The sequence below is a fragment of the Hylobates moloch genome, unplaced genomic scaffold, assembly GCF_009828535.3.
Source record: "Hylobates moloch isolate HMO894 unplaced genomic scaffold, HMol_V3 SCAFFOLD_23, whole genome shotgun sequence".
In the NCBI taxonomy this organism is placed as follows: domain Eukaryota; kingdom Metazoa; phylum Chordata; class Mammalia; order Primates; family Hylobatidae; genus Hylobates; species Hylobates moloch.
Window position 1 is genome coordinate 19,969,581 of NW_026652298.1, and position 13,067 is coordinate 19,982,647.

The 13,067-nt window shown below is 42.0% G+C and overlaps 1 long non-coding RNA gene across 2 annotated transcripts in view; it reads right to left on the minus strand.

Moving 5' to 3' along the window:
* Positions 1 to 224: 224 nt before the first annotated feature.
* The window catches only part of LOC116462595 (uncharacterized), a 53,750-nt gene continuing 40,907 nt past the window's right edge, over positions 225 to 13,067 (minus strand). For both annotated transcript variants that reach the window (XR_009211864.1, XR_009211863.1), the window contains one exon: positions 225 to 420. This is a non-coding gene — a long non-coding RNA (uncharacterized LOC116462595). The remainder of the gene's footprint in view (positions 421 to 13,067) is intronic.

Below are 13,067 nucleotides of genomic sequence, written 5' to 3' on the forward strand. Positions count from 1 at the left end.
AGCATAGTTGGCCGACAGCCCCACTGCTCCCCCTCTGGACCCACTTGCACACTCGTGCCAAGGCTCTGAGCTGCTCCCCAGCTACCACAGCAAGGGTACTAAGGCAGGTTCATTCCAGTGAGATGCAGGGCTTCTCCAAGGGGAATTTGTCTCATGTACTCCCTATAGACCTGCTTAAATCTTTCTTGAAATTTTAGCATAGTCGGAGATTTTTCTTACCCCATCTTCCTTCCTTCCTTCTCTCCTTCTACTGGTGTTAGACTTGTATTGCAATCCGAAAGCTCTCCTTGTCTTTCCTGCTCTCTTCTCCAAGAAATTTCTTGCACATCTAATTCCATCTTGGCATTTACTTCTTCACAAGCCTGAACTAATAATGCACGTAGCATTTATTTTGGTCCAGTCAGCTGAGTGCTGTTGTTGCTACAAAAACAAAACAGATCACACAGAGAGATTTACTGTCTCTTTCAGGGTGAGGCAAGAAGACAAAGACTAAGTATACTTCTAATGTCCTAGAGAAGGCAAGAGTGAAAGTCTCTTTTTTTCATTGACCAATCATAAAATAATTGTTTCTCCTATAACTTAATTGTTAGACAGGGACATAATACTATATTAGGAGTTGACAAACTTTGTTAGCCATTTGGCATGCTGAAAAGACAGGAAAAAAAGGGGGCAGCATCAATGTTGATGTTGGAACCTCCTTAAACCAGAATGTAGCACTTTGTCTTCAGCTCTCCAAAGAAGCCACAGATATAGACGAGCTGTAAGCGGTCCATAAGGGAGAGGTAAAGGCTGGTATTTTACTGGCCTCAGCAGTTTCCCTGTCTACTCTTGTATCAGTTATCCATCAACCAGATGTGCGCTCCACAAGATCAGCTGTTTACGTCTCTCTGGTTCACTACTTTACACCAATTGCGTTTCAAGTGCATGGTGCATGTTAGGTGTGCTCAAGAAAGATTTGCTGAATAAACATAAGCCTATATGTACCAGCACCCTTTCTTTTGTTCAGGGCAATGGTTTCTGCTATCTATGGAAGTTGGATGGGTGAAGGTAGGGAGCAGAGTGGAACAGGGTATTTTCACCTTGCATTTTCCATAACTGAGAAGTAAATGGCCAGTAGCAGGCTGTCTTTGGGTCTCTCTATGACTGCCAATACTCAAAAGTGATTCTGCTCAGGAATTAAAAAGGGGCCAGGGTCCTTCTGCATTATCTTGCCCAGAGTCCCTCTCAGGGTTGGAAAACAACTTCTTTACAAGTTATGAATGAATTCTTCTACTTCATTCTTCCCAGAACACCACCCCACTACACACACATACACACAAACGATGACAAGGGAAGAGTATGCAATACTGTTACAAAGGGTTGAGTGGATGTTCCAAAGCATTACTGTATTAGTTGGGATTTATTTCAATTCTGAAAAACAAAATACCCCCAAAGTATACGAACTTAAACAAGAAAGAGTTTACTGAAGTTCAAGTAGATAGCCCAGTCCTGGTAAGGTGTCATTCCATGGTGTCAGGAACTCAAGCTGCTTCTAATTTGTTGTCCTGCCATACATGGCTTTCCCAAGTTTACCTTATAATGAAAGATCACTCCAGCTCCAGCCACCACAACTATCTTCCAGAAAGAAGAGAATGGAAAAAGAAGGGAACACCTTCTTCCTTTAAGGATAATTTCCAGAGCTGCACCATCATGTTTACTAATATCCTACTGGCCAGAGTTTTTTCAAATGGCCACAACTAATTGCCAGGTAGACTGGAAAAACTGTAGTTTGTATTCTGGGCAACGAGGTGCTCAGTAAAAAAGAGGACAAATATTGGGACCACTATCAGTTTCTAGCACTTTGGCTTTTTGGCTAAAATATATACCTGAGATAATACTCTCTCCACAAGGAGTTACCACAGCCTGCCCAAAGTCCAGGATCACTTGCAGTTCTCTGCATTGAATCGGATGTGACTACCTGTGATCTGGTACTGTAAAGTTATCTGCTACACACATTCCCAATGTGTAATGATGGAGTAGGAATAGAAAAACACAATAAGACTCCCACTTGGAAAAGAGGAGAATAGACAATGGAAAACACAGTGCAGTCACTGGTCCATCACAATTCTTCAATCCCACCAGAAGAATATGGCATTCTTGAGGGACCCTTGTTTTTCATAGACCTAGGGGTTACAGAGTCACATGGTTCAGCAGGCCATGCATTTGATTTATCTGACAATACAACTCTCTCAAAAACGTAGTAGGCTTCTGATCTACTTTCTTCTGGTCAGTTGTATGCATAAGTTATAACAATCTAAGATCTTATTAGTTGTGTTTTTAAGACTGAGCATTCTTTTCTTTTCTTACTGCTCTCTGTATTCTGCCCACCCCCAGACCCTCTTAATGGCAACTGTCCTGAGGCTAGGTGAACCAATAAGCTGTTGGCAAAGAAAGCACTCCTAATCTAATCTTACACTCTTAATTTAATCTGTGCTGCTAGACTGGCTCTTACTGTCTAGCAGAACACTCTTAACAGAAAGTGACCGAAAAAGCTATATGAGCCTTATCTCCTTCTAAGGCTGTTACTCAAATTCACAATTTTTAATTCCTTCAATTTGGGGTACAAGGACAGCTAACATCAAACATGCAAGGACCTAAATTGCATCAACTTAATTGCAGGTAACAGGCAGAGTGCCTCCCCTAGCTAGTCTCACTAAGGGTATGTATGTGTTCTGCAGAGAGCTGTGGGCATCCCTGCTGCACAGTTCCCTGACTTGGGGAATCTAGCAGTGGCTCCATCTCTTAACAGCCATGAGCAGTACACCCCAATGCCTCCTGCTGCTAGGGTTCCCTTTGCCTAGCAGGCAAGTGTCTTAGAGGTTTACCGGGAGCTGACTAACATCCAGCCACCCTACCCAGCCAGATGAGTCAGTGTCAGGCTGCTCCAGCCACCCCTTCTTCTGCCTGTCCACTTCACCTGGATTCTCTTCTCCCTAGCAGATCAGCAAGTCCTGTCTAGGCAGATGTGTCAGCTGGGGCAAGGAATACCACACTTTCTCTCTGGTGCCTCCACCCTCACAAGTGAGCTTCTGCAGCCGCCTCAGCACGCTCATTTGGCTTTGGTGGGGAAATAAAAAGTCATTCACCAGGAAAACAGTACTCCTGAAGATTCTGACCACTCATCCTTCCCCGTTGTCTGCTTATGAAGACCACAGACTTGTAGTTGGGCATCGGGAATTTCTGTGGTAGATTCCATTCTGCAAACACTTAGTAAACTCTGAAAGAGCTACCTCTTCACATTGTGGTGTACTTAAGGCCTCTTTGTCTTCAGCCTTTGGCCTTAGTTCAAAAGTCAGGGCATGGGTATCCACATGCAAAAGAATATATTTAGACCCCTAGCTTATACTATATACCAAAATTAACTCAGAAGGAGTCAAAAACCCTAAATTTAAGAGCTAATATTATAAAACTCTTAGAAGAAAAACAGGTGTAAATTTACATGACCGTGGATCAGGCAATGATTTCTTAGATATGACACCTAAAGCACAAGCAACCAAAGGAGAAAATTTTGATGTTGCCAAAATTATAAACTTTTGTGCTTCAAAGGACACCATCAAGAAAGTGAAAAGACAATCCACAGAATAGGAGAAAATCTTCGCAAATAGTATATAGAATAAGGGTCTGCTATGCACAACATATAAAGAACTCCAACCACTTAGCAATAAAAAGACAAATAGCCTTACTAAAAATGGACAAAGAATTTGAACAGACATTTCTCCAGAGAAGATATACAAATGACCAAGGAGCACATGACAAGATGCTCAACATCATTAGTCATTAGAGAAATGCAAAGCAAGACCACAATGGATACCACTTCATACCCACTAAAATGGACAAATAACAAGAACAACAACAAAAGATGCACAATAACAAGCATTGACAAAGACATGGAAAAATGGAAACCTTTATACTTTGCTGGTGAGAATGTAAAATGGTGCAGTCACTTTAGAAAACAATTTGGGCCAGGTACGATGGCTCACACCTGTAATCCCAGCCCTTTTGGAGGCCAAGGCAGGTAGATCACCTGAGGTCAGGAGTTCAAGACTAACCTAACCAATATGGAGAAACCCCATCTCTACTAAAAACACAAAATTAGCTGGGCATGGTGGCACATGCCTGTAATCCCAGCTACTTGGGAGGCTGAGGCAGGAGAATCACTTGAACCCGGGAGGCTGAGGTTGTGGTGAGCCGAGATCATGCCATTGCACTCCAGCCTTGGCAACAAGAGCAAAACTCCAACTCAAAAAAAGAAAATAATTTGGTAATTCCTCAAAAAGTTAAACAGAGTTACTGTATGATCCACCAATATCTAGGTACATATATATACCCAATAGGATTGAAAACCTTTGTGTACCCAAAACCTTGTGCCTGAATATTCACAGCCAAAAGAGGAAACAATTCAAAAGTCTACCAGCCTATAAACAGATAAATAAAGTGCAGTATATTCATACAATAAAATATTAGCCATAAAAGGGAATGATGTACTGATGCATGCTATAGCATGGATGAACCTTGAAAATGGTTATGTTATATGAAGGGAGCCAGACACAAAATGTCAAATATATGACATATTGAGAATGGGTCAAACCAAATCAGACTTTTTGTCTTTATTAGTGGTTGACAGGGGCTGGGGGAGGGAGGAATGAAAAGTGATTGCTAATAGGTATAGGGTTTCTTTTAGGGGTGACAAAATGTTATAAAGTTAGATAGTAGTAATTATTGCACAACCTTGTGAATATATTATAAACCACTGACATACATACCTTAAAAGAGTATATTTTATGGTATGTGAATTATAACTCAGTTTGTTTTTTTAAAAAGTCAAGCAATAGGAAGAATCCCTTTCAACTTCCCAGTTACAGGTGGAAGCAATTTGGTATAATGGGTTAGATTTTATCTGAAAATTGACTATAGCTTCCAAACTAGAAGCAGCTTTTAGTACATGTTTTAATGCACTTACTAACTTTTTTCTGAAAGTGATGCACCTACAAGAGCATATCTTATATATAGGCACATGAGTTATGCCACTTAAAACAGCATTCCTCATTTCCAACTGCTTTGAGTGGACAGATGTACACACTTCGTTTTTTCTAAGCTATGCACAAACCTAAGGGCTTGCATGCACCATACATACACACTAATCTTCCTCTTTTCTTTCTTTCACAATAGTTCCTATAATCTCAAATCGGTACCTGTTCAAAATTGGCCAAAAAACCTGATAAATCTCAGGATATTGCAATCTACGGATGAGTCTCTAAGATGTCCACAGCATCCAAATGAAAATCAGAGTTGTGATAGAAGAATGGCTGTATAGACTCTTGTGTAGTTGTTCTTTTTTAAAAAAACAAATTCTGAAAAATTCTGAGTTGTCTTTGAGAAGCAAAGGACAATGTTGAAGGGTATAAAGGAGCTAGTCAAGAATAATAAAAATAATCTCTTGGTAAAATGACTGAAGTTTGTAATACATTTACATCATAAAGACCACCATGTAAAAAATAAAATCAAAATAAGTGTCTAAAACCAACTGCAAAAGCTCATTTCTCTTTTTAAAAATGAAACTGAGCATCTTATTTGAAGCTATTTTTATTTGCATTAGATTATTGCAAATAAACATTCTGAATGATAGAAAAAAGTTGTAATCATATAATTTGCTTGCAGTGTTTTTGTATTAACTCATTAGTCAAACCCTTCAGTGAAACATAGTTTACAAAAACATACCCATTTCTTTGTAAGCATATTATGAATAACATAGAGATGCTTTACTAATTTGATAATTAAGACCCATTATGTGGCTGGAGAGGACCAATTAAGTAAGAATAATTTAACTCTCTCTGTCTCTCTTTCTCTTTCTCTCTTGCTTGGCTGACTAAGCTTGGGGGAGCATAAAAGAATAAAGTAACCATACTGCGTTAGAACTAGTAGAAGACATTAGAAATTAACCTGGGGGCCATGACTACTGAGGAATTCAGTGAGTTGGCTTCATGGGAAGTCTGTGTAATCCTTAAGTTAGATGGAAAATGTTATAGGAAAGTGCATAAGTGTATTTTTGGGGGTAGTGAGAATGTATAATCCTAGAAGATCAAGAAACCAATGTGCTGAAGAGTGATGGATGAGGACAATTGTCCTGGGACTTTGGAGGTGCTGTCAGATGGTCCTGGAAATACAGAACCAGTCCACTGCACAGCCAGAGATGACATGGGCTCAGTGATTCCAAAGCCCTTATAGTCAAGAATGTGAAATGCAGACAGACCAGAGAAAAGAGCAATGGACAGTTCCTGATACACTCAGCTTACCCCCCTATACAATCTATAAGCATCCACATGTCCTCATGGGCTATGGAGATAAGTTATTCCAAAATACCATGGTCCTATCAGCCTGGAGGGTCTGGACTACTGGGAGTGTGTGTGTGTGTGTGTGTGTGTGTGTGTGTGTGTGTGTGTGTGTGGTGTGTGTGTGTGTGTGTGTGTGTGTGTGTGTGTGTGTGTGTGTGTGTGTGTGTATGTATATATGGCAAGGAAGAATGAGAGGTCGTGGTGCCATGGACAGAAAAAGAAAAATTAGCAAATGTTGGTTTGGTAGGGTAAGCAAGGGTTTGGCTTTTAACACATGGTATTCAAGGAGCAGAGAGAACACCAAGGTTTAGTTGTTCCAAAAGCAACTGGAAAGACAGAAGTAAAGCTAGATGCTCCTACTATAGGAAAATTCTTTCCCCATCAGTGTTTCCTCCCTTTGGGATTCTCTTGATTCAACCCCATGACCACCACTGCACTCAGCCCCAGGAGTGCATGCTCCTTTCCTCTCTGACCTGCAGCAGTGTGCTAACCTGGTTTATTTGGGTTCATCAGAACAAAATGTTAGCCTTTCCCAATTCTGCCTTCAGTGACCTCACATTGGTAGCCTGCAATTGGCTATGGTGGTGCAATTTCTATTTGCATCATAGAAATCAGCAAATGCTACAAATTAGGATCCCTCCTCCAAATGGGTTTTTAAATATTTACCAGCTTTTACCAATCACTGCTTATGAGTGAACAGAGATATAGAGTGTGTGGGGCCTTACACAGAATGGCCAAGGAAGACCTCACTGTTAGGGCAGCGTTTGGGAAGACTAAAAAGAGGTGATAAAATGAACCATGCAGGTATCTGGGGAAAGAGCATTCTTGTTACAGGAAACAGCAAATGTAAGGTACCCAGTGCAGGAGTGTCCTTGGTGTTCAAGGGACGGCAAAGAAGGCCAGTGTGAGTGAAGGAAAGAATGGTAGCGGATGAGGTTAGAGATAGATGAAGAAAGGAGAGGCAAATCATGAAAGACCTTTTAGATGACTATAAGGAGTTTGGTTTTTACTCTGAGAGAAACGGGGAGACACTGGAGACTATAGAGCAGTAAAGTGACATGAGTATGACATAGACCTTGAAAGGATTACTCCTTTTAATCCTTCATGTCAACTTTATGGAGGCTAGGACCAGAAGGCTAGTGGTGGAGGGGATAAGAAGTGGTCATATTCTAGATCTGAATACAATAGAATTGTTATTAGTAAGCAGCTTTCAGCTCGATAAAAGAAATGTGTTTCTAATAGAGTTTTTGTCATCTCAAATGAAGTACCAAGCTTCCTGTACCTGGAAGTAACCAGGTAGACACTTGATATCCCTCACTAGAGATAGTATAGGAGAGTTTCCTATGTTGGGAGGAGTTTATACTCACTGACCTCTAATATTCTTCAATGGCCTGGGGCTTGGCTACACAAGAAAATGCTTGTTATAACTTGATGACTGGTGATCGAGTTAGGACTAAGGGAGCAAACAGGGTTAGATATAGAAATTGAAATGGCTTCATTTCTGTAATAAATATGTTAATGTTATTTTAGAGATATATTTATGACTTGGGCATAGGCATATCTAAGTGTTTGGGAGCAAAGTGGATGGGGGAGTAGTTTCGCGTTTGTGTCGCTCTCCGTGGTGCTGAAACACCAATGGTTAAGGAATAATGTTCTCCTAACTCACTGACTCTTCCTACTTGGAGGTGAGGCCACCTGATGTGTGCAATCACATGAGGTAGAAGTGGGTTGAGTTGGGGAGGCTTGAGAACAAGTAAAGTAAAGATGTCTTAGAATTCAGGATATTACAGCTGGAAAGGGTTTCAGGGAGTATCTAGTCCAATTGCTTAATCTTGCAACTGAGAAAACAGAGCAAGTCCACTTGTCCTAAGCAGCAGAGGTCCAGGACCTAGTATATCTCATCCTGGGATGAGATAAAAGTGAGAGGAGGCTAGTCTTGTGGGGTTATTCTTAACATTTCCACCAAAAGTTTCTACTACTTGAGTTCTCCCTTATCGTGTGACCCTATTCACCATACCAGTGAATAAGCTTCCTCAGAAACATGTCCTGGTTTGTGCATGAATTTCCCTGATTTACACCTGGAACCCTCCAATCTGGACTAGACATCCTTAGTTGTAATGGACTCTCCGGTAGATGTCACCCCAACTTCCCAGGCCTCTATAAATGACCTCTACTTTTTATTAATGTTACCATGCATCTAATTGGTTTGTCATACTTTCTGAAGTACTAGAACTTAACGGAGCTGGGTATGCACTGACATGTTATACTTGTCCTTGTGTGGCTGCTTATTGAGGTTGTAGATCTGCCATTTGGTAGAATACAATTAACGAGATCGTAGAATAGGGGAAAGAATACATGAGTAAAGCACCCAGTAACCAGTCATGCAGAGGCTTAGTGATGTAAGAACTCACACCATAATCTGGTTAATTTTTTAATTTTTTTGAGACAGGGTCTTGCTCTGTTGCCCAGGCTGGAGTGCAGTGGCTTGATGATGGCTTACTGCAGCTTCAAACTCCTGGGTTCAAGCAATCCTTCTGCCATAGCCTCCTGAATAACTGGGACCACAGTTACATGTTACCATGCCTGGTTAACTTTTTATTTTTACTTTTTGTAGAGACAGGGTTCTCCCTATGTCGCCCAGGCTGGTCTTGAACTCCTGGACTCAAGTGATCCTCCCACCTTGGCTTCCCAAAGTGCTAGGATTACAGGCATGAGCTACCATGCCTGGCTGGTTAATTTTTACAAATGAAAAATAAGAGCAAGAGTCTGCCGAGGTAACTAATCACACTGAGTCAAGCTGGTGGGAGTTTTTTTTTTTTTTGCCTGAATTATCTAGGTAAACACAGACATACCTAAGAAATAAGAGATTTATATATATAAAGAAGCTACATTAAATCTTCATTTTAAATTTTCATTAAATTCTAATTGTGTGTATGTTTTTTAACTGGGCTGACAGACATTAATAACTACTGAATTAGTGAATTTCCATTGGCTCTGTATCTGTAAATAGAACAAAGCCATCTGTGGGGTAGAGACCATGGAAGCTCCTGCCTGGCCTCCCAGAGGCTCATTGTAACCTCGGGTCACAGATGGATGTGGCTCAGCTACACTGAGTACTAAATTCATCTGGCCTCAGAGCCCCAGAGCCAAGAGCAGGTGTAAGCCACATGCCTAGTCTCCCCAGGGGCTAGGAAAAGCCGCCTTGAGACCCAGACTGCAAACAAAAGCTGGTAGAGGAGACTTTCCTAGCTGTTTCAGACTGTGCCATAGATGTGAAACTCAAAGGCAAAGGGAAAAATCAGCCTTCCTTATTCCAGCCTCTCCTACCTGCCTGTGTCCAAGAGTGCTTCAAACCCAGAGATGCTTTTACCAAAATGGATCTCCAAGTTTGAGCCCTGGTGTTCTTACAATTTTGCTATTTAAAGTATACACAGGTGTCTGGAGAACTGTCTGAAGCCACCTCCCCCAGCATCTCCCTAACTCACTCACTCAATTTTTGCAGAGGGTCCTCTTTCAAAGAAACACCTCTGGCTGGGTGTGGCAGGGCATGCCTGTAATTCCAGCTACTCAGGAGGCTGAGGTGGGAGGATCCCAATGGTCCAGGAGTTTGAGGCTGCAGTGAGCTATGATTGTGCCGCTGTACTCCAGCCTGGGCTCTGTCATCCAAGCTGGAGACCCCAGCTCTAAAATGGGTCTCTTTATTTTTAGAGACCCTGTCTCTAAAATAGTAAATAAAAATTTCTAAAAGTAAAAGAGAAACATCTCTGCCTCTGCTAGTCTGCCTTTCTCCCATTCTAGAAGGCCTTTTGTTTCTTTTCTCAATTTTATTTCCCACTTCAGTAAATGTATTATTTCCTTTCCCTGATGTAAGAAAATTTCCTCTTACAAATGTTTTTTAGCCAATGAAGAAAACGCACTGGCAAGGATGGGGCCTCCATCTCTCATGCAATCCAGAGAGATTGCTGTGAGCTGAGGTTTGCTCTTGGGAATGCCTGTTTGGATGCAGAGGGTTAGAATGCAGCTAAAGAAGGACCCTTGCCCATGGTCCTCAGGTTTCCATGGCTCAGGGTGTATCTGACACCAGGGAGGTTTGAAGAGGGAGTGGGGGTGGCCAGGGATTAAATAAATGGTTGGAGGTAAGGGAGGCTCTGGAAGGGCTGAGCCGTGTTCCCGTAAGGTCCTCAGGAGGCCAGGGCGCAGTGCCTGATCCTGTATTGCAGGCTGAAGCGGCTTAATTGCTGGTAATTAAGGCAGGATCTATAGTTTCTGGGCATGCCTAGTGGGGGAGGGGCTGGGTTTCTGGCCTTGGATGAGCTGCAGGAAAGCAAACGGCTGCTCCTCTGAGCTTACAGCTCAGACACTCCCAGCAGGGCCTGTTGCTGGGCAGTTTTCAGCACTAGAAGTCTTTGCAAACCTGCTCTTTGAGGATGGAGAATTGTCTTTTCAAAGGAAATCAAAGTAGAATACGAATAGTTAACCTTTACTGAGAATTTACCATAGGTCAGGAATTGTGATAAACACATTTAATTCTCAAAACATCTCAATGGGTGAATTTTTAATTGATGATGATAATAAAAGATTGGATAATTTGCTCAAGGTCCACAGTTCACACAGAATGCAAATTTAGTTAATTGGATTCCAAAGTCTGTGTTTGCAGGCACCATGCTCTTCTGCAGAGATTGCAAGCTGGTAGCCTATGAGCCTTCAGTGTGCCTGATCTCCACATTGCTTTAAATATAAAAATGTTCAATAAAATTAAGGATTTCCGGCTTTTTTGAAAAAATGATAATGTCTTCTAACACTGGTCCAATTTTTGCATGGCAACAATGAATTGCGACTGAGTAGCTGTTGCCCCTTCTAGAGAGGGAATCTCCAGTTTTTCTGTTTGTATTGCTTCTTCTTGCGAAACTCCTAGCCCATTTCAATCATTTATGAAAATGACATGCCTGGCCCTCAGCATTTTGAAATTGTGACACTGCCTTTTGTCAAGCAAAATAGATTAAGAGTATGAGCTGGAATAGAGAAATGAGGTGGTAAGACCCAGTTACACGAGCCACAAGTGTCTTTGCACTTAGTCATACACTCCAAGAGCACAAGCTCATCGATGAGGCCAATTTATCCCTAGTCTCATTTTCAAGTTCACAGATAAGCAGAGAAGGGCTGGCTCAGGGTAGGGGTAGAAATGTACAAAAATTTCAAGAAGCATTGTAGTCTGAGGTAAGCAACTTTCCCCATCTACTTTTAGGATATTGCTTTTCATAAAGCTTTACCATAAGTTCTGCTTTATCATCTCTGCCTGAGGTTCCAGCTGGACAGACTCCGAAATCTAAAAGCCTGCAACTTCCAAAGGAGGACATTTAGCTGCCCAAGGCTGTACAGCTACACCAGGCTGATTGCTTCTGGGTAATCAGGTGGGAAATATCATCTGCGTTTAGGGTTTCCTGTGCCATCAGTCTTCTCCAGACGCCTGCAGAGTTGAGATTCACGTACCCACACCAGCAACACTGTCCCTTAAAGGGTTGTAGTGCTTTTTGGGAAGTAGAGTAAATAAAATGATTTATTAGTTTTCTTTAACCAGAAGAATCAATCACTCTGGTCAAGGCAAGAACCATCATGTGGTGATGTGATGTTGAGGTCCAGCTTTTGAACTCTTCAGAGTAAGCCGAGAATGATCTTACATCAAGCACCTCCAGAGAAGCATGGACCCCTCAAGTCCACTGTGACCACCAAGCTGAGGCCATGAGACTCCGGAAAACTTTATCTTAGAATATGTCTTCTTTGCATAAAAGGAACAATTAAGCTTGGCTTCCTGACATTGAGGGTGACTAGGCTTTTCCCTAACAACCGGTAGGGCAGCTGGCATTTTCATGCTTTCACAGCCAGAAGACTCTAGCCCCAAGTTGTGTGCTCTAGTCTCTCTTCCAGACAAGTATTTTCAGAATTCTTCACTAAAATATCTCAATAAAGGCTGCTCTTTCCTAAACCTCAACCTCAGAGCTTCCCTGGAGGATGACTCATCTTGAGCAGAGGCAGCGCAGCAGATCTGTATGAGCAGGGTGTGGGCTTGGACAGCCCTAGGTTTGCAACTGGCTTCGCTGCTTGCTGGCTGGGTGGGCCTACAATTCAGTTACCTCACCTCCCTGGGCAAAGATTTCTTCATTCAAGGAATGCATAATGACCCTGCCTCCCAGGGTTGGAATAAAACTTCTTTAAAATAATGCAGCACAGAAAAGAGCTTAGAAGGATGTTTGTGTGCAGTAGTGTGAGGGGGGACAGATCATGTGTTCCAAGGGAATACATGAAGGGTTTCATAAAAGGTCTTCCTGATTCTGTCCCCTGCCTGCCTCTCTAACTTTCTTGTTCCCATCGCCCTTTCTCACTCAGTGTGGTGTTTCTTCTGCTAAAAACATTCTTCCTACCCCTCACCCCATACTTGCCTCACTCCCTCTTCCTCCCTCTTCAGGTTGCTGCCTTCCCTGGCCTTCCAGACTGGATCAGGTCCCCAGGCTGAATTTTTTGAAACCAACTTGTACTTTCTCTTCACAGCATTTCCTGCTGTATCTGAGATGATGCCACTCTCTGTCTCCCACTATTCTTAGAACTTCCTAAGAGCAGGGCTCTACTGTTTTGCCCACAGCTGTATCCCAAATGCCTAATAAGAACCTGCCACATAGTAGGTCCTCAATAAATATTTGC